Here is a 19,957-nt window from a genome sequence, read left to right on the forward strand (position 1 = left end):
ATAGAGTATCCACAGCATACTGTTTTATAGATGAGCAAACACTATGTATTGTCCAATAATGCCAAACATTAGCTATCCAGGAAATCTCGTTTAACAGACAACATCTAAAACCTATGTGATTTGAAAGAACAGAGTCAGCTTTATTTAGGTTACCGCAAATAACTCTAATAAATTCTAACTTGCATCTAAGCCATATAGACATGTAGATATTTATACAGCCATTATCATCTTCTACAATTTAGCTTGTGTCAGGCTAAATAGCTGTTTGTTAACTAAGTAACCTCTGACTATTAAAAATATATTGATTCAGGGTTAAAAATTGCCTTTCTATTAAAACATTTATGATATATAGATTTAATGTATATTAATCTGTTCTACTGTTCATGAACTTAATACTATTCAAAGACATAAAAATTTTTATGCTTCTAGGCTTTCAAATCTTCAAAAGAATGGGCCATATTTACTATGGTAATTTTTCTATATGATGCCTCAATTGAGTCCTGTCCAATAGGGGAAACATACTCATGATACTACCTAAGAAACAAATCTTAACTTGCAAAAAATACCATAACTGGTAGAGCAAACATTTTTATAATCTCAATTCCCCACCAACAAAAATAACCCAGTATAATACATCAATGTTGAGTACCACAAAGTCTATAAATGGTGTGGGGAGGGGGGGCAGGCTAGGTGGTGGGTAGATAGACAGACAGACACCAGTGTATTGTCATGTGGGTTCTCTTTTTCCTTTTGTTGTTTTTTTTTTAATAAAAGAAAGTAATCTATAATAAAAGTTAAGAACATATTATCTGCAAAAATAATTTTGAATGTAGTAGCTAGAAAGAATTGCAGTTAACATAGGAGAAAACTAAGTAAAGATACATTTTATTGTGTAATTATTCTAAGTCCTAAATGGTGAAGTTATATGTGAAAGGAATATGCTAAGTTGATTGCAGGTAAAAAGACATATCAAGAAAATTCACTGTTTTATTATGGAAAATAACCCTGCAAATATGGCAAAGTATATACCAACATTACAGTTTAATTTCAAGGCTTCTTATTTATATTTCCAGGTAAGTATGACTTGCAGTAATGGGTCAAGGCTGCCAACTAGGGCTTGAATTGTGAAAGATGCCTTAACCATAAATTTGTAAAGAATGGTTTCAAGAGTGCACATACCTCTTTTGGGAAATAGAATTGGAAGTATCCGATGTGTTGTATTTATACCACCAGGCTTCTCTCTAATGTTGTTAGCAATTCAGCACAGCATTTTTTTCTACTTCACCACATTTATAAACCGTAGTGTATTTTGGTGCCAGGTGTGAGGGAATTCCAACTCTAAGATCCAAGTTGATTTTTTTTTTTTCCTGGCCAGTCCAAGAAACTAAATAAACATAATAATTCAAGAAGCTGATCTTTTGGATCAAAAGAGTGTAGTATATATAGTACATAAGATAATGACTTCATTGTCATCAAATAGAATACAATTAATTTTATTTTTTAGTATGTTATCAGCAAGCAAACCACTAGTATTAGCTCGATACCATCTGGGAGTGACAGTTTCCTTATTACAAAATATGTAAAAATATGGATTCCCTTAAGGAATCTGTTGCATTGCATCTGCTCAGATTTTTGTTATATGCTAATGGTTTTAACCCAGCATATGAAGCATGCAAAAAAAAAAGAGAGAGAAATTTTTCAGCTAAATTACTCGTTTCACATTTAAAGTATCTCAAAGATGGAGAAAGCTGCATATGCGGTTTTGGCTACAGAGGATTGAGCAGAAACAAAAGAAGGAAGGAGCAAGCATCACTTCTTACCTGATGTTTAGTCATCCTCGTCTTTGTCTCCAGAGAGTGTCTGACTGCCCACATAATTAAGGCCACTTGATATGTGAGGGAAGTCTAGAGACTGGAGCTATACAATGCTAAATCCCAAATGAGCACTGGTTATAACAAAGAGATTGTGACTGATAAGACAATTATTATCCTTATAGCTCTGTGTTCATAACGTATTAAACAATCACAGTGATTAAAATGAGCTATTACAATTATGAAGCCATTCTCTGGATAGGGTTTCTTTTATTTCAGCCCCTGGCCTTCCTGTATTTGCTCACCTTTACTTTACTTGGATGGGGAAAATTCATTTGAATGAATTCTGCCTATTGACTAAAAAGAGTGCTTGGGTTTGAGCCAAAAACATGTAGCAGATTTTAAATACTGGCATCTGAGTATCCACCATTTAGGGAAAAGACTCATTTGTGAAGAAGACCATAGTAGCAAACTGAATTAGGTTTACAGAGTAATTCCAGGGCAGAAGTTGTATGTTGGGGTGTTGCTTCTCCTGTGTGATTGTGAAGAGCTATTGCTTTAGGCTAACAGAATTTTCACACTTGTAAAACAATTTGGTATGAATTGCTTTTCCATGCATATATGTCCTCAGGCTCCTGGGTGTGAAATATTTTAGGCATTATTTTTTTATTAGCTTCATCTCAGGATGTATCTAAGGATTAAGTTCTGAAATTATTATCAATGCTTTGTAATTATCTATATTCATTGTAATCAGTATTTTTCCTTTCCAATAATAAGAATGGCCTCAAATCTTTTTGTAATGAGCATAATGTATCTAACCTTTTTAGCCCATGATAACTCTCCAATTTCTTGATAATATTAGCAGTGTTAGTTTTCTATATATAAATTACTCTTCGAAAGGTTGGAGGATTTGAAAGAGAGGCTTATATCATTAAACAAGTTACCATACATTATAATATATGCAATAACTTCTTCTCAGTGAAAAAGTTACCATATATTGAAATGCATCTTTTTCAATCCTTCCAGTTTCTGTGGAATGTCTTTTGAAAATTGCAGTGATGACAATGTTTGAAGCACCTTGTCAAGTAAATATCTCCAGCCCGAAAACATTCCCAAAATGCCTACTGCTTTAGTCTTATACATTAAAAAAAACACTGGCATAAAACAAAATATAAATGCATTTCTTCCTTAGCTGGCCATCACAGAAACTAATTTTTTTTTTTTGATCCCTCATTCACCAGAGCTGCTTTTCCTTTTCCTGCTCTCTTCAGTCTTGTTTTATGTGGGTTATGCAGATTGACCTAGGTTAATCTGTGCTTTCATAAACACACGTGTCATAACAGGAAATCAGGAAATAATGCTTTATGGTATAATTTGTAGATTAGTAACTACCAATATGCTCCTCCCAATAACAGAGTGTCTCTGACTTGTGCAGAGAAAAAATATCTGCTAAAATGATAAAGGATGCTGTTTAGTTGTCACTGAAATGTACAATTTTCAGCCCTTCAGATAAAATAGCACTTAATCATCTAGAAGTAGTTCAGGGCAAATTAAAAACAAAAACAAAAAAACAAAAATCATAGCTCAGAAAAAAGAAAAGAGAAATGGGATGAATTCACCAAATCTATATTACTTTGGCTTTTTTGAGTTAGTACACATGAAGAGGTGAGATTTCCTTTCTCCCAAATGAACATACAGTCAGCTACTCATCTCCCAAGGAAGAATGAACTTATAAATATTTCATGTAGAGCAACCTTGCAACCTATGTCTATTCTTTCTTTAGTAGCTCTGATTTAACAAAAACTTGGACAGCATCAGGCTCCTAGATGAATGCTTTAATTACATTTTCCCATTCACTTCTTCCAGTTATTCTTGGGGATATTATCACTTTCATCCCGTTCTGCTGACCAGAAACTGAGAGTTGGGAGAGTTGGGGGAAAAAAAAAAGTTCCCTGATTCAGTTAGAGTTTTTTTGTTGTTGTTCAGTCATTCAGTTATGTTCAACTCTTTGAGACCCCATGGACTGCAGCATGCTAGGCCTGTCTGTCCCTCACTGTCTCCCAAAGTTTGCTGAAGTTCACCAGTGATGCCATCCAGCCTTCTCATCCTCTGACACCCTCTTCTCCTTCTACCCTTATTCTTTCCCAGCATCAGAGACTTTTCCAAAGAGTTGGCTGTTCACATCAGGTGACTGACACTGGAGCTGCAGCATCAGTCCTTCCAATGAGTACTCAGGGTTGATTTCCTTTAAGTTTGACTGGTTTGATCTCCCTGCTGCCCAAGGAGTCTCAGAAATCTTCTCCAGCACCACAGCTAGAGTTGAAGGCCAGGAATTTAAATGAGCTTAATTCAAGCTTTTAACCATGGCATGGTAGAGGGGACCAGGTGAGACTTTTTCCTCACTATTTCTGCTGGGAAGAGTTTTTAAGTATTTTAAAGTGTTTGTTATAAAGTGCAGACCAATTCAAGACCTATTTCTGAATGATAAAAATTCCATATGGAGAAGCTTTCCTAGTTGTATTCATTTTGTACTACACCTAGAGGAGTTACTACAGATACTTAAATCTTTGCTTAAACCAGCTTCATACCAAATGTCAGTTCTCCAATATGAATATCCTCTCTCAGGAGCATTCTCTCCTAGAAGTCTCCTTGCATTTCCTTGAGTCATGTCTTGTATGTTTATGACAAGGAGCTAGGCAGAGTCAGCTTTATACTGCGGCACTACTATGTTAATCTGTTGATTTTAGATTTGCATGCTAATTGATAGGAACCAGAAAAGATAACTGTTTGTTATTTTAAAAATGAAGGATTTTTCATGAGACAGCTGCTTGAAAATAGGGCCATAGGGGAGTTTGTAGTAATGGATCGCAATGAAGTCAGAGTTAGATTATCCTTCCAGTATATTCTTGATGAGGTATTCAGTAACAGATTTAAATGGTATTTAATGTTTCTCCACTGTCTGCTGTCTGTAGACTTTAAATAAAATCGACCTGGAATGTAGCTTTGAACTTGGTGAGCCAGGGGAGCTTAGTAGAACTTTACTGATGAGCTTGCAAAAGGTAGTTCAAGTTTGTGAAGCTATAATTAAAAACAGGGCCGTATGATGGTTTATAAGTACACTTTTTAAATAATTCAAGAGATGAAATGTTACTTTTTTCTCTACCTATGGATGGTATATTCCTACAGATACTAAAGCCATTTGTGTATATTACTATCCTTAGAAAGCAAATGTATTCAAACACTATTACAATTTTATTTTAAAAAGGCTATTCTAGGAAGAACAAGCAGAATGAGTTTTCAAGAAAGTGAAAAAGTCCAAAAATTAACCTGCTTTGAAATGGTGTGTAACGGACATGTGAAAATTCAGACAAATAGCTTATTTGATTCTCAGTAAGAGCACTTCATATTTTGTTTGAAAACTACCACACCTGCTGTCCAGTGGTTCTGGAGAGGCAGGGTGCTGGCTTTATTCCTCATCTGGCCTGGCTCTCAGAGCCTTGTCTGACCACATGGTGGTTAGTGATGGGGACACCATCCATCATCGGCCCAGTGAAAGACCCTTCTCAGGCTTCTGAGTAAACAACTGTAAGGAGCAAAAGACAGACTCCCTTTATCTGAGGTTACAGATTTGGTGGGAAATCGGCTTGATGCCAGTATCTAATCCAAGAATGAAGCCAATATGAAAGAAGGCAGAATCCAATGTTAGAGATAGAATCCAAACTGTCTTGATTGCTTGAAAATAGACATATCTGAACATATTCCTTAGGGTTTTTTAGCTATGTGACTAAAAAAAAAAAAAAAAAATCCTCCTATTTGTTGCTTAAGCCAAGTTGGTTTACGACCAAATAAATTCTGTCAACCAAAGCAGATCATTCCTTTCACCCTTCTAGCTCTAGTAGCAGAATGAAATCCAGTCCATTCTGCTTGTATGGCTCTGCCGACCTCTCGCCCTATCCTACTCAGTCCCATGCTGTTCAGTGAGGGCCCCTATGGAGTGTGCGGCCCATTTGACTGTTGCTCATGGGTACTTCCCTAGCTGATACTTCCTCCATGGCAGATTCATCATTCACAGGATCCATGGAAAATCCCACCTCCTTTTGAGCACCTTCTCTGTGACTCTAATTAAAATGTATTCCTTCATTTCTCTAAGTGTTTCACACCAGCCATATTATTAGCAAGTAATTATCTACTGTCATTCTCTTAGTGATAATGATGATTTCATTGATAATGTTCCTCTTTCATAATGTTTTATAATTGATAAAGTTCCTCAACAAGAGGTTCTTGTTACACCTGGCTTGCAGCACCCCACATTCACCAAGGTGGCTCCACTTACATGGGTTTTACACATGAAAGAAAGTGAAAGTGTGAAGTCGCTCAGTCTGACTCTGCGACCCCATGGACTGTAGCCTACCAGGCTCCTCCATGGGATTTTCCAGGCAAGGGTACTGGAGTGGGGTGCCATTTCCTTCCTGCCAGATCTTCCTGACCCAGGGATTGAACTCGGGTTTCCTGCATTGTAGACAGACGCTTTACTATCTGAGCCACCAGGGAAGTTTTTTACACATGAAAATCATATATAAATGCCACTTGAATAAACAGTTTAGAGCTTCTATGGGTAAAGGAAACATAGGAAATCCTTAGAACTAATTGTGTGGTTCTGTATTCTCAGGTCTTTATGACCTGAAGTGAAATGAAGTGAAGTGAAAAACTCTTTGTGACCCCATGGAATAGTCCATGGAATTCTCCAGGCCAGAATACTGGAGTGGGCAGCCTTTTCTTCTCCAGGGGATCTTCCCAACCCAGGGACTGAACCCAGGTCTCCTGCATTGTGGGCGTACTCTTTACCAGCTGAGTCACCAGGGAAGCCCTTATGACCTGAAGACTTTTGCAAAACATTAGAGAGATAGCAAGCAGATACTTAACACTGGTTAAACATTTGCCCATTATTTATATGATTTCAGAATAAAAGTTAAAGTCCTCATAAGAACCACCAGTCCTTAATCTTCCACTTCTATTACCTTTCTGCTCTCACTCCTTACCTACTCTTCTCTCCATATTCAGCCAACTCGGCTGCCTTGGCCTTCTTGCTGCAGGGGGAACAGGTCAGCTCTGCTCTTGTCTTGGGACCTTTGCACACTCTATTTCCTCATCCCAGTGTGCTCCTCAGATCCCTCGATCTGTCCCCTTTTCAAATTGTGTGCTCCAATATCACTTTCCATCCTACTTCACATGGCATACTGCCTCCCTCCCTACCAATTCACCTAATCTTCTTTATCCTGTTCTGTTTTTCCCCAAAGCACTTGTTCCTTTTAGCTTATCGTACAATTTCATTTTATTGTATTCACTGCCCCACTAACATGTAGGAGTAGGAATTCTGTTCTTTGTCTTTTTGTTTCAATTGCTGTAGCCCCATTCCTATAAAAGTTCCTGGTACATTGGGGGCACCTGATGAATTTCTGTTGAATGAATAAAAAATGCCAATACCCTCAATCTAATTTTTAAAGTTGATATCTTTACTGCACTTATCTTTCAAGGCAAATTGATTATTCCCTGGTCTTTCACATCTTGAGTGGCCTGTTTCCATTCTACCACCCATACAGTTCCTCTTGCTTGGGAGGTCCTTCCACATGCCTTTACTTAACTGTTTTAAAACTTTGTAATCCACCACCATCTGAAAGTATGAAGGCATTCTCCTTCCTCTGAGTTGTACAATGCTTATGTTTTTTTCTTGAACACAGTAAAAGACAAACTGTCCTTAAGGTATTAAGGCCCTTTGTAATTATCTTCTGGTCATTTAGCCATTCATTGATTTATCCAGCACATGATTGTCAAGTACTTGCTATGAAGCAAATACTGTGTTAAGACTAAGTGAATACAAATCTTTGTCCTTAAGAGCTTATAGACTGATGGTGAGGAGAGACAGAAAAAAACAGACAAGTACAAAATATTGATGCAATAACAGGGAGAATCAACAGAGCAAGAAGAGAAGGACTGTGCCAAAATTTGAGAGAATTCTTAGGAAAGGGATGAGTCAGTAAAGTCTTGTGAGAGGAGAAATAAGCATTAAGAGTAATGATAATGAGAAAGATGTAACAGAGAAAAGGAATAATATGTGCAAAAGTAGAGATAGTGTAGTTTATTTTTGTAGGGGAACGAGAGAAAGAAAAAATGAGAACATGAGTTAGGTAAGGAAAGTAACCAGGAGCTAATCCTCTCTCTTTATGGGGCTTCCCTTGTGGCTCAGCTGGTAAAGAATCCACCTGCAATGAGGGAGACCCTGCTTCAATCCCTGGGTTGGGAAGATCCCCTGGAGAAGGGAAAGGCTACCCACTCCAGTGTTCTGGTCTAGAGAATTCCATGGACTACAGTCCATGGGGTCACAAAGAGTCAGACATGACTGAGCGACTTTCACTTTCACATATTATGTACATATACGTGTGTGTATACATGTAGGTATACACATATATAAACACAAATAGACATTATATATAATATGTAATATATATATAAATATGACCTATAAGCTAAGACTGAATCGCATTGCAAGCAATCAAATATTTGTGTAAGCAATCGACACAAATAATATAACTTAAATAGGATAATCACATGTCCCACATTACAAGTTTCCTCCTATGTTATTCCTTCTAGTGCTCCTTGCCAATGTCAAAATGACCTTGATTTGAGTGATAAATCAGACTGCAAATAATCAAAGCAATCTTGAGAAAGAAAATGGAGCTGGAGAAATCAGGGTACCTGACTTCAAACCATACTACAAATCTACAGAAATGAAGACAGCATGGCACTGGCACAAAACCAGAACTATAGATCAATGGAACAGGAGAGAAAGCCCAGAGATAAACCCACACACTTTTGGTCGCCTAATCTATGACAAAGGAGGCAAAATATACAATGAACAAAAGACAGACTCTACAATAACTGGTACTGGAAAATCTTTTTTGACCCACCTCTTAGAGTAATGAAAATTAAAAAGAAAAGGGATAAACAAATGATTCCTAATTAAACTTAAAAGTTTTTTCACAGGAAAGGAAACCATAAACAAGACAAAAAGACAGCCTTCAAAATGGGACAAAATATTTGCAGATGAAGCAACTGACAAAGTATTAATCTTCAAAATATACAAACAGCTCATGAAGCTCAATAAAAAAAAAAAACTAAAAATCCAATGAAAAATTGACCTAAGACCTAAACAGATATTTCCCCAAAGACTTAACAGATGGGCAACCAAGATATAAAAAGATGCTCAACATCACTAATTATTAATGTTAGAGAAATTCAAATCAAAAGTATAGGGAGGTAGGACCTCACATTGGTCAGAATAGCCATTACAAAAAAAAATCTACAGGTAATAAATGCTGGAGAGGATATGGAGAAAAGGGAACCCTCCTACACTCTTAGTGGGGACTTGGTATAACCACTATGGAGAACAGTATGAAGATTCCTCAAAAACTAACTACCATATGACCTAGCAATCACTCTCCTGGTCATATATCTGGAAAAAAGTATGATTCAACAAGTTATAAGCACCTCGATGTTCATTGCAGCACTATTTACAATAGCCTGGACGTGGAAGCGACCTAAATGTCCATCAGCAGAGGCATGGATAAACAAGATGTGGTGTGTGTATATATATAATGGAATATTACACAACCATAGAAAGGACTAAGATATCAGATAAACCTAGAGACTGTCATGCAGAATGAAGTAAGCCAGAAAGAGAAAAACAATTATACAACATCGCTTGTATGTGGAATCTAGAAATACAGTAGAAATGAACATATTTTTCACAACAGAAGTAGAGACAGAGGAAAAGAGAACAAATGTATCAGGACCAAGGGAAAGGGGGCCTGTGGGATAAATTGGGAAATTGAGATTGACATGTATGCACTAGTATGTGTAAAATGGATAACTAAAGCAAACCTACTGTGCAGTACTGGGAACTGTGCTCAGGGCTCTGTGATGATCTGTATGGAAAGGAAATCTAGAAAAAGAGTAGACATATGAATATGTATATGTATAACTGAATCACTTTGCTCTACAGCAGAAACTAACACAGCAACGTCAATACGATACTCCAACAAAGTAAAAAAAATCCCTATAGGTAGCAAAACGTTTGGCTCAGCCATTATTAGGACCTAGGCTTCTCTTGGCTTTCTACTCTACCATCCTCTGTTTCCACCCTCAGGTCTTTCTCTTTAGAGTTGCAAGATGACTGTTGCAGCTCTGAGCATCACATTCTCACACTTTCAAGGGAGCTAGAAGGGAATGCTTCACGGCTTCTGTGAGGAAGAAACATCCTTCCTCCCCTAAAGCACTTTCTGCAATCCTGTTGGCCAGAACTGTGTCACGTGGCCATCCCTAACCCAATCACAGGTAAAGATAAAGGAGGTTACCATGCTTAGACTGACGGAAGTTTAGAGTTTGATAGCAATATGAGAAATAGCTGCCGGGGACTTCCCTGTCACTCCAGTGGTTAAGGCTGTGCACTCCCACTGCAGGGTGGGCGGGTTAGACCCCCCGGTCGGGGAACTAAGACGATCCTGCATGCTGACTGGTACAGCAAGGACAGAGCTACATCCGAGTGATGGTTTCCGTGTCTTTCTTTTTTTTTTTTTTTTTTAAAGAAATAGCTGCTGGATAGAAAATCGAAGTATCTGCCACAAGTATATTCTAGGTTTTCTGATGAATAACAATTAACCTTATTACACAGCCCTGAGAACAGCATAGTCTGCAAGAAAAGAAAGCTCAACATATATGCTTTTAGTTTTTTCCTAGCAACATCTCTTCAGAGAAGCTAATTTGTGTCATCATCCTCTCCATAACAAGAAGGGGATGTGGACTATGAGAAAAGTGATCATGCAATGCCTTAGTCCAAGATTTCAAGCACAGCTCACAAAATAAATAATTCTAGCCTAGTTACTGATTCTCCTTGAAAGTTATTTTTTTCACCTCCAAAATCAAGGTGATGATAACTCTATTTCAGATGAATTTATTCTGCTGTGTTTTTTATTTTATTGCTGTTATTGAGGTAACCATTTATAACATTATATAATTTTCATGTGTATACACACTCTGTTTATACTACTGTATGGCCTTTAACCACCACAAATTTATTTTTTATCCATTAGCAGTTGATCCCCTGTACTCATTTCATCATTCTTCCAACTCTCCCTCTGGCAACCACTACTCTGTTCTCTGTATCTATGTGTTTTTGTTCAGTTTGGTTTACCCACTTACTTTGTTTTTGCTTGTTTATATTAAGCTTGAGTGAAATCACATGGTATTTGTCTTTTTCCATCTAGTTTATTTTACTCATTACAATACTCTCAAGGTCCATCCATGTTGTTGTATAAATGTCAAGGTTTCAACTTTTTATGGCTGAGTACTATTCATTGTATATATACATGTATACACACATATACATGTACATATATACACACATGTATATATATCACTCTTCTTTATCCGTTTATCCATTGATAAGAACTTAGGTTTTTTCCATGTCTTGGCTATTGTCAGTAAGCCACTATGAACATGGGGGTGAAGGTATCCTTGAGGGTTACTGTTTCCACATTCTTTCGGTACCCAGAAGTTGATTTGCTGGATTATACAGTAGTTCTATTCTTTACTTTTTGAGAAATCTCCATACTGACTTCCATAGTTACTGCACCAATCTCCATTCCCATCAACAGTGCATGAGGATTCCCTTTTCTCTACATCTTTGCCAACACTGGTTACATATTGTCTTTTTGAAAAAAGCTATTCTGACAGAGATCAAACCAGCCAAATCCTAAAAGAAATCAACCCTGAGTATCATTGGAAGCACTGATGATGAAGCTGAAACTCCAAATATTTTGCAGCCTAATGCTCACTGCTGATTCACTGGAAAAGACTCTGATGCTGGAAAAGAATGAAGGTAAAAGGAGAAGGGGCTGGCAGAGGATGAGATGATTAGACAGGATAGCATCACCTACTCAATGGACACGAATCTGAGCAAGCTTTAGAAGACAGTGCAGGGCAGGGTAGCCTGGTGTGCTGCAGTCCATGGGGTGGCAAAGAGTTGGACATGACTTGGCCAGAGAACAACAACAACAAATTCCAGCAGATGTGAGGTGATATCTCACTGTTGTTTCCATTTGCATTTCCCTAATGATTAGAGATTGCACACGTCTTTTTACTTGCCTAGTGGCCATCTGTATGTTTTGTTTGGGAAAAAAAAATTATTCAGCACCTCTGCCAATTTATAAATCAGGCTGTTTTGTTGTTGTTTTTGAGTTGTATGAGTTATGTATTTTGCATCTTAACCTCTCATTGGATATATCATCTGCAAATATCTCCTCTCATTTAGTAGGTTACATTTTCATTTTATTGAGGTTTTTGTTTTTGTTTTTTGTTTTTGCTGTGCAAAAGGTTTTTAGTGTGATGTAATCCAATTTGTTTAGTTCTGCTTTTATTTTCTATGCCTGAAGAAACATGTCTCAAAAGATATTGCTAAGACTGATGCCAGTGAGCAAGAGAACACTATATCTATAATTTCTTCTAGGAGTTTTATTGTTTCAGGTCTTACACTCAAATATTTAACATATTTTGATTTTGTGTTTGGTGTGAAATTTTTATTTTCTTTCTTTCTCCTTTCTTTCTTTCCTTCTTTTCTTTCTTTCTTTTTTGGATATCTTCCCCAATACCATTTTTTGAAGAGACTTTCCTTTCTCTGTTGTATGTTCTTTGTTCCTTTGTTGGTATCATAGCAATATTAGCCTTGTAAAATATTAGGAAACTTTTCCTTCTTTTCAATTTTTGGAAATAGTTTGAAAAGGATAGACATTAAATAATCCTTGAATGTTTGGTATAATTCACCTATGAAGCTATGTGGTCCTGAATTTTTGGGTTTTTTTTTTTTTTTTGAGTTTTTAAATTTCCTTTTCAATCTCTGTATTAGCAACAGGTTTATTTGACATTTCTATTTCCTCATAATTCAGTCTTGGAAAGTTGTGGGGTTCTAATAACTTGACCATTCTTCTAGGCTGCCCAAAGTTTTGGTATGTAGCTTTTCATAACATTCTCTTATAATCCGCTGTTTTTCTGTGGTATCTGTTCCCCTCTTTCACATCTGATTTTATTTATCAGGACCTTCTCTCCTTTTTCTAAGTGAATCTAGCTAAGTTTATTAATTTTATTAACATTAACCTTTTCAAAGAATCAGCTTTTACTTTCATTAATCTATTTTCTTTTTAGTCTCTATTTCATTTATTTCTGGTCTGATTTTTAATTTTCTTTGTTTTACTAACTTTGAGTTCTGTTCGTTTTCTGGTTCCTTTAGGTGTAAGTTTAGATATTTTTTTTTTTATAATTTTTTTTATTTTTTATTTTTTTTCAATTATTTTTATTAGTTGGAGGCTAATTACTTCACAGCATTGCAGTGGGTTTTGTCATACATTGACATGAATCAGTCATGGAGTTACATGTATTCCCCATCCCGATCCCCCCTCCCACCTCCCTCTCCACCCGATTCCTCTGGGTCTTCCCAGTGCACCAGGCCCGAGCACTTGTCTCATGCATCCCACCTGGGCTGGTGATCTGTTTCACCATAGATAATATACATGCTGTTCTTTCGAAAGTGAGGGTGGGATGTTTCGTAAGTTTAGATTGTCTGATTATTTTTTCCCCTCGAAGTAGGCTTGCATTGCTACATATTTCCCTCTTAATACTGCTTTTGCTGCATTCCATAGATTTTGGCATGTCATGTTTTTATTTTCAATTGTCTTCAGCTAATTTTTTATTTCTCCTTTGATTTTTTCATTGACCCAGTCGTTGTCCAGTAGCAGGTTGTTCAGTCTACATATATTTGTGAATTTTCTAGTTTTTTTGTTATGTTTGATTTCTAGTTTCATTTCATTGTGATTGGAAAAGAGGCTTGAAATGATTTTGATCTCCCTAAATTTACTAAAATTTGTTTTGTATACTAATATTTGGAATATTCTTGAGAGAGATCCATGTGTACTTGAGAAGAATGTGTATTCTGCTTCATTTGGATGGGACATTCTGCATAAATCTATCTAATCCATCTGGTCTAATGTTTCATTTAAGGCTGCTTTTTTCTTGCTGACTTTCTACATGGATGATACATTCATTGATATAAGTGGAGTGTTAAAGTCCTCTACTGCTTTTGTGCTGCTATCAATTTCTCCCTTTAGGTCTGTTAATAATAATTTTATGTATTTTGGTGCTCGTTTATAAGGCCACATGGTATTAATCACGACTATGTCTTCTTGATAAATCATTCACTTTGTTGCTATATATTGGTCATTTTTGTCCCTTGCTACCTTTTATGGCTTGAAATCTATCTTGTCTAATATCAGTATGATTACATTTGCTTCCTTTTGGCTACTTTTTTCCTGGAGTGTCATTTTCCATCCCTTCGCTTCCAGCTTGTTTGACTTTAGAGCTGCTGTGTGTGTCCTAGAGGCAGCATATTAGTTGAGTCCTTTAAAATCCATCCACCCACTGTTTCTCGATTGGTGAATTCAGTCCATCTGCATTTAGGCTGATTAACGATAGATGAGAACTCAGTACTTGCATTTTTTTCTTTTGCTTTCTGGTTGCTCTGTATCTTCATTGTTTCCTATTTCTTGCATTTCTGTCTGACAATTTTCTTTGATCTTTTATTTTTTTCAGTTCCCTGCTTTTTATGCTTCTGATCTGTATTTATGTTACTTGGTAATCTTGAGGTTTGCATATGATGACTCAGTCACTTTGGTGAGAGCATCTCATCTTCATTTTCCTACCTGAGTTCTATTGCTTTCCTCTTCCCTTTTTTAGTTTTTGTTGTCTCAAAGTATCTCCTTTTATGTGGTCATTTTGTTACCAAACTGAGATAGCTACAGTGATTTTTCTGCTCCCTTAAACCTTTATACTATAAGAAAGTGTTTTAAAACCTTTCCTAAGGACTGTGTGGATCACAATAAAGTGTGGAAAATTCTGAAAGAGATGGGCATAGCAGACCACCTGACCTGCCTCTTGAGAAACCTGTATGCAGGTCAGGAAGCAACAGTTAGAACTGGACATGGAACAACAGACTGGTTCCAAATAGGAAAAGGAGTACGTCAAGGCTGTGTATTGTCACCCTGCTTATTTAACTTCTATGCAGTGTACATCATGAGAAATGCTGGGCTGGAAGAAGCATAAGTTGGAATCAAGACTGTCAGGAGAACTGTCAATAACCTCAGATATGCAGATGACACCACCCTTATGGCAGAAAGTGAAGAGGAACTGAAAAGCCTCTTGATGAAAGTGAAAGAGGAGAGTGAAAAAGTTGGCTTAAAGCTTAACATTCAGAAAACTAAGATCATGGCATCTGGTCCCATCACCTCATGGGAAATAGATGGGGAGACAGTGGAAACAGTGTCAGGCTTTATTTTTCTGGGCTCCAAAATCACTGCAGATGGTGACTGCAGCCATGAAATTAAAAGACGCTTACTCCTTGGAAGGAAAGTTATGACCAACCTAGATAGCATATTAAAAAGCAGAGACATTACTTTGCCAACAAAGGTCCGTCTGGTCAAGGCTATCGATTTTCCAGTGGTCATGTATGAATGTGAGAGTTGGACAGTGAAGAAAGTTGAGCACTGAAGAATGGATGCTTTTGAACTGTGGTGTTGGAGAAGACTCTTGAGAGTCCCTTGGACTGTAAGGGGATCCAACCAGTCCATCCTGAAGGAGATCAGTCCTGAGTGTTCATTGGAAGGACTGATGCTGAAGCTGAAACTCCAATGCTTTGGCCACCTCGTGTGAAGAGTTGACTCATTGGAAAAGACCCTGATGCTGGGAGGAATTGGGGGCAGGAGGAGAAGGGGCCAACAGAGGATGAGATGGTTGGATGGCATCACCGACTCGATGGGCATGGGTTTGAGTAAACTCCAGGAGTTGGTGATAGACAGGGAGGCCTGGCATGTGCGATTCATGGGGTCGCAAAGAGTCGGACACTACTGAGCGACTGAACTGAACTGAAGCAAGAGTTGCAATTTTCTGTTTCTACTTATCACCTTACTAAAAGTTTTGTGTATTTCTGTCATTTTGTTTCTGGTAGCAGAGATTCCTTCAAGTGTTTTTAAGGCAAGTCTAGTGCTGATTAACTCCTTCAGCTTATGTTGTCCTGAGAAAATACTTATGTATTTTTCATATCTTAATGATAACATTGTTGGATAAACAGTTTTTGTGTGACAGTTTTTAGTCTTTAGCATTTTGAAAATGTCATTCCACTCCCTCATGTCCTGTAGAGTTTCTGTTGATAGCTTATGGGCATTTCCTTGTAGGTTAACATTTCTTTTTTTCCTGTCTTTAAAACTCTTTGTCATTGAATTTTGAAAAACTTTGATATAATGTCTTTGATAATATTATTTTGCATTGAGGTAATTAGGTGTTCTCTTAGCTTCATGGACTCATATATTCAATTCCTTGTGTAGGTGTGGGAAGTTCTCAGCTATTAGTTCTTTAAATAATCTCTCTGCTCCCTTCTCCCTCTCTTCTCCTTCTAGGAAGCCCAGTATACTAATAATACTCTTTCTAAGAGTCAAATATATTTCATAACATTTTCTAATTATTTAAATATTTTTTCTTTCCCCTTCTCCTTGTATCATTTCTAGATTTCTACCTTTAAGTTCACTAATTCTTTTCTCCATATGATCTTTTCTTTTTTCAATGCTTTCTACTGCTTTCTTCATTTCATTTATTGAGTTCCTCAGCTCCAGAATTTCCATTTGTTTCTTTTTCAGAATTTCATTCTCTTTGGTAAAGCATTCCTTTTGTTCATTAGTTTTATTCCTGAGCTCATTAAACTATCCTTCTAAGCTTTTTCTTTATCACATTGACTTTCTTCATGACAGCTATTTTGAATTCTCTATCAGAAGATCACAATAATCTGTGATTTAAAGTTTGGTTTCTGGTGAACTGTCCCTTTCTTTTTGTGTTACTGTGCTTCTTCATGTTGCTTGATGAGTTGTTCCTCTGTCGATGCATTTGAAATTAAATAATAGGTTAGAAATTAGAATCCTTTCTTTTGCTTTCCAGTAGGTGTGATAGATAACATAAGCTTTTGGTTCCCCTTTCTTGAGCAGTCTCTGGTTGTATCTGAGAACTGGCTCTTTCAGCCTCCACTCTCTCTGTAAGAGATGTGTCTCAGTGCATTCATTGTTGCTTCTTATGCCTCTGGGGTCTTTTCTGCCTTGCTTCTAGCAGAGATACCCTCATCACTGGGTTGGTGGATTTTCCCCTTGCATCTGGGACTTTCTAAATCATAGGGTCCACCATGGGTGGAGGGAGGTAGTGGGGAGCACAATCAGGTTCCCACGGCACCTCTGCTGTGTCCAGTGTTGTAAAGATCTAAGGCTCCAGAGTGGGCCTGGGGTTGTTGCACCTCTGTGACTGCAGGGACAGGGTGCTGGGCCCTACTGACGCTGCTGCCCCGTTACCTGTGGTCACGGGTGCCAGTCAGGTGGAGAAACCAGAGATGTGTGTTCTGCCTCCCTGGCTGCTACTGGATTCTGAAGCTGTGGGTTCAGATACCACTGCCAGAGCCCCAGAACTGCAGACACTGACTCTGCTTTTTCCTCAGTTATACCTCCTCTGTGTGTTCCAATCTGTTCAGGATTATATTGGCATCCTATCATGTTGGGATGTTTTACTGGTTATGAATTGAAGAGGAGAGACAGAAATAGCTTTTCATGCTGCCATATTTCTCGATGATATAAATCCTAGTTTAGCTTAATTTTAACTACTAATGGCAATGGTTATGAAACTGTAAAACATTTTGCAATGTACTTGGTATAGGTATTCGATTTAGAATGTATTATGATTATTTCATTTTTTTGTCAAAGGTTTTGGGAACTAACCTGAGTACTAACACTAAATAGAAATAACTAAATATTATTCTAAATATTATTATTATTCCATTAAAATATTGTTATTCCACTAGAATAATATTATTATTCTAAATAATATTCTAAATATTATTCTAAATATTCTTCCCTGCTAAATCAAAATAACCCACCACTTCAAAGACTTAGAAAGGACAGGTTGGTTTGCTTATAAGGGCACTAAATTTTCAACCAGAAGAACTGCCTATATCATTAGCTGAGAAGTTATAGCCTTACTACAGTGTTTCTCACACTTTCTTCCGTGAGGCCAAATATCCTTCCTTTCCATCAAACCTGTTTTTATTTCATTGTATTATTTTTAAAAGTTTGATTATATTGTATCTACTTTGCTTAAAGGCACAAGGACCTGTAGCATGCACCAACTTTCACATATCATCACTGCAGTGTAAAACCTTTCCAATATTGAGCACATGTTCATTTCCAATTTCTGCAAGCAGTCAAACATAGTTAGTGAATCCATATTTTTATTTACATTTCTCTCAAAGCAAAGAAACTTGTGTTCTTTTCACAAGATATGGTCTAACTCTAGCTACTATCTCCCTCAGGTCCCTAGAACTTCCACTGAGCACATAAGTATAGAAGGAAATCATAGCAAAGGAGAAAGGAGAAAGCAACCCAAAGAAAGAAGATGACTCTTCTTATGTGATGCTACATAAATTTTCCAAGGAGCAGAAAAGGCATTTTCACTTCTGGGAAGTTATCTTTGGGAAGGAGAAAAAGGAGGTGAGTAAATATCATTAGATGTCATCTGGTAGATGAAACACAAATCTTAGAGAGTGTAGGGGGAGTTTTGTGACTCAAGACTCCATGACTGCAAGCTTTAATTGGCTTGAATTTTCTGAAAATCCTGCATCAAGCCAGAAACAGCCCTTTTTCTCAACCTCATGGTAGACTTCTGCCTTTGACTTTTAGAAGTCATTTTTTATTTTAATCCTTAACTATCACTAGAATGTAAGACAATTTTCTCAAGAGAAAAGTTACTTCAGGGTGATATTTCTACCTTTAACTCTGTTTTAAAAGGACTTTAAATTGTATTATTATTTAATTTATGGTTTTGGAAGTTCAATAGCAAAGAATTCTTACTATTGATTTAAAGCTTTCCCAAGTAATCCTCATAATGAGAGGAGTTCAGTCAATTACTCTTTTAGAAAGGTGAGCAGCTTTAAGTTGCTTCTTAAAGGAAAAGCGGGGACAATATAGATCTCAAAGAGTTGTTAAAAACATGTAGAAGCATCAATATACTATAAAATTGAGATTGATAATATAACTCATAAAGTATATAAAAATTAGGTATCAGATAAGAAACAGAATGTTAAAATTTAAAGAGTTGATGTCACATTTTTCTATGTGTAAAATCATTTATTATGATTTTTAAAAAGTTGAAATTTGATCTCAAAATTCCAAAAGACCTTATCTCCTTATTTCCTACAGAAATCAAAATTAGCAGATTTAAAAAATAGTTCTGTCCACAGAATATCAACACATATTTGCTAAGAATATTATGCTTTTGTATTCCTAACACCAAGTGCCTCATATGAGCTCAATAAATAAATCTGTTGAAGAAATCAATTAAAAATACCTTGATGAAATAACCATTTGATGAGCTGAAGCATACATGACTTGGAAGGTGTGGAGGGGATGCAAAGGGTGATAGAAATAAATTCAGAGGATCAGATTCCAACTATGCCTGTCTGTATGATCATGGGCATATCCATTAAAATCTCTGTGGCTCAGATAAGCCCACCTTGTCACTATTTCTATGCTATCACAGATCAGATTGGCTTCTTGGCTTCACCTTAAATTTATGTTCCAAGGTCTCTTAATAGTGCAAAGAATATGTACTATGATCTCCTGGTAAGCTCCCTTTTCCACTTTAATATGATTATTTCATAACTTATTTGTCTCTCAAGTCTTTGTTGCCCTCCACATATTGCACTATAACCCAAGTCAAAACATGCCATTGCTCAGTCTTATAATTAACCCTCCTTGAAAGCAAAAACAACACCCAATTGTGGATGTGATGGGTGATGGAAGTAAAGTCCAATGCTATAAAGAGCAATATTGCTTAGGAACCTGGAATACTAGGTCCATGAATCAAGGCAAATTGGGAGTGGTCAAACAGGGGATGGCAAGAGTGAACATTGACATTTTAGGAATCAACTAACTAAAATGGGTTGGACTGGGTGGATTTAACTC

The sequence above is a fragment of the Cervus elaphus genome, chromosome 13 (assembly GCF_910594005.1).
Source record: "Cervus elaphus chromosome 13, mCerEla1.1, whole genome shotgun sequence".
NCBI lineage: Eukaryota > Metazoa > Chordata > Mammalia > Artiodactyla > Cervidae > Cervus > Cervus elaphus.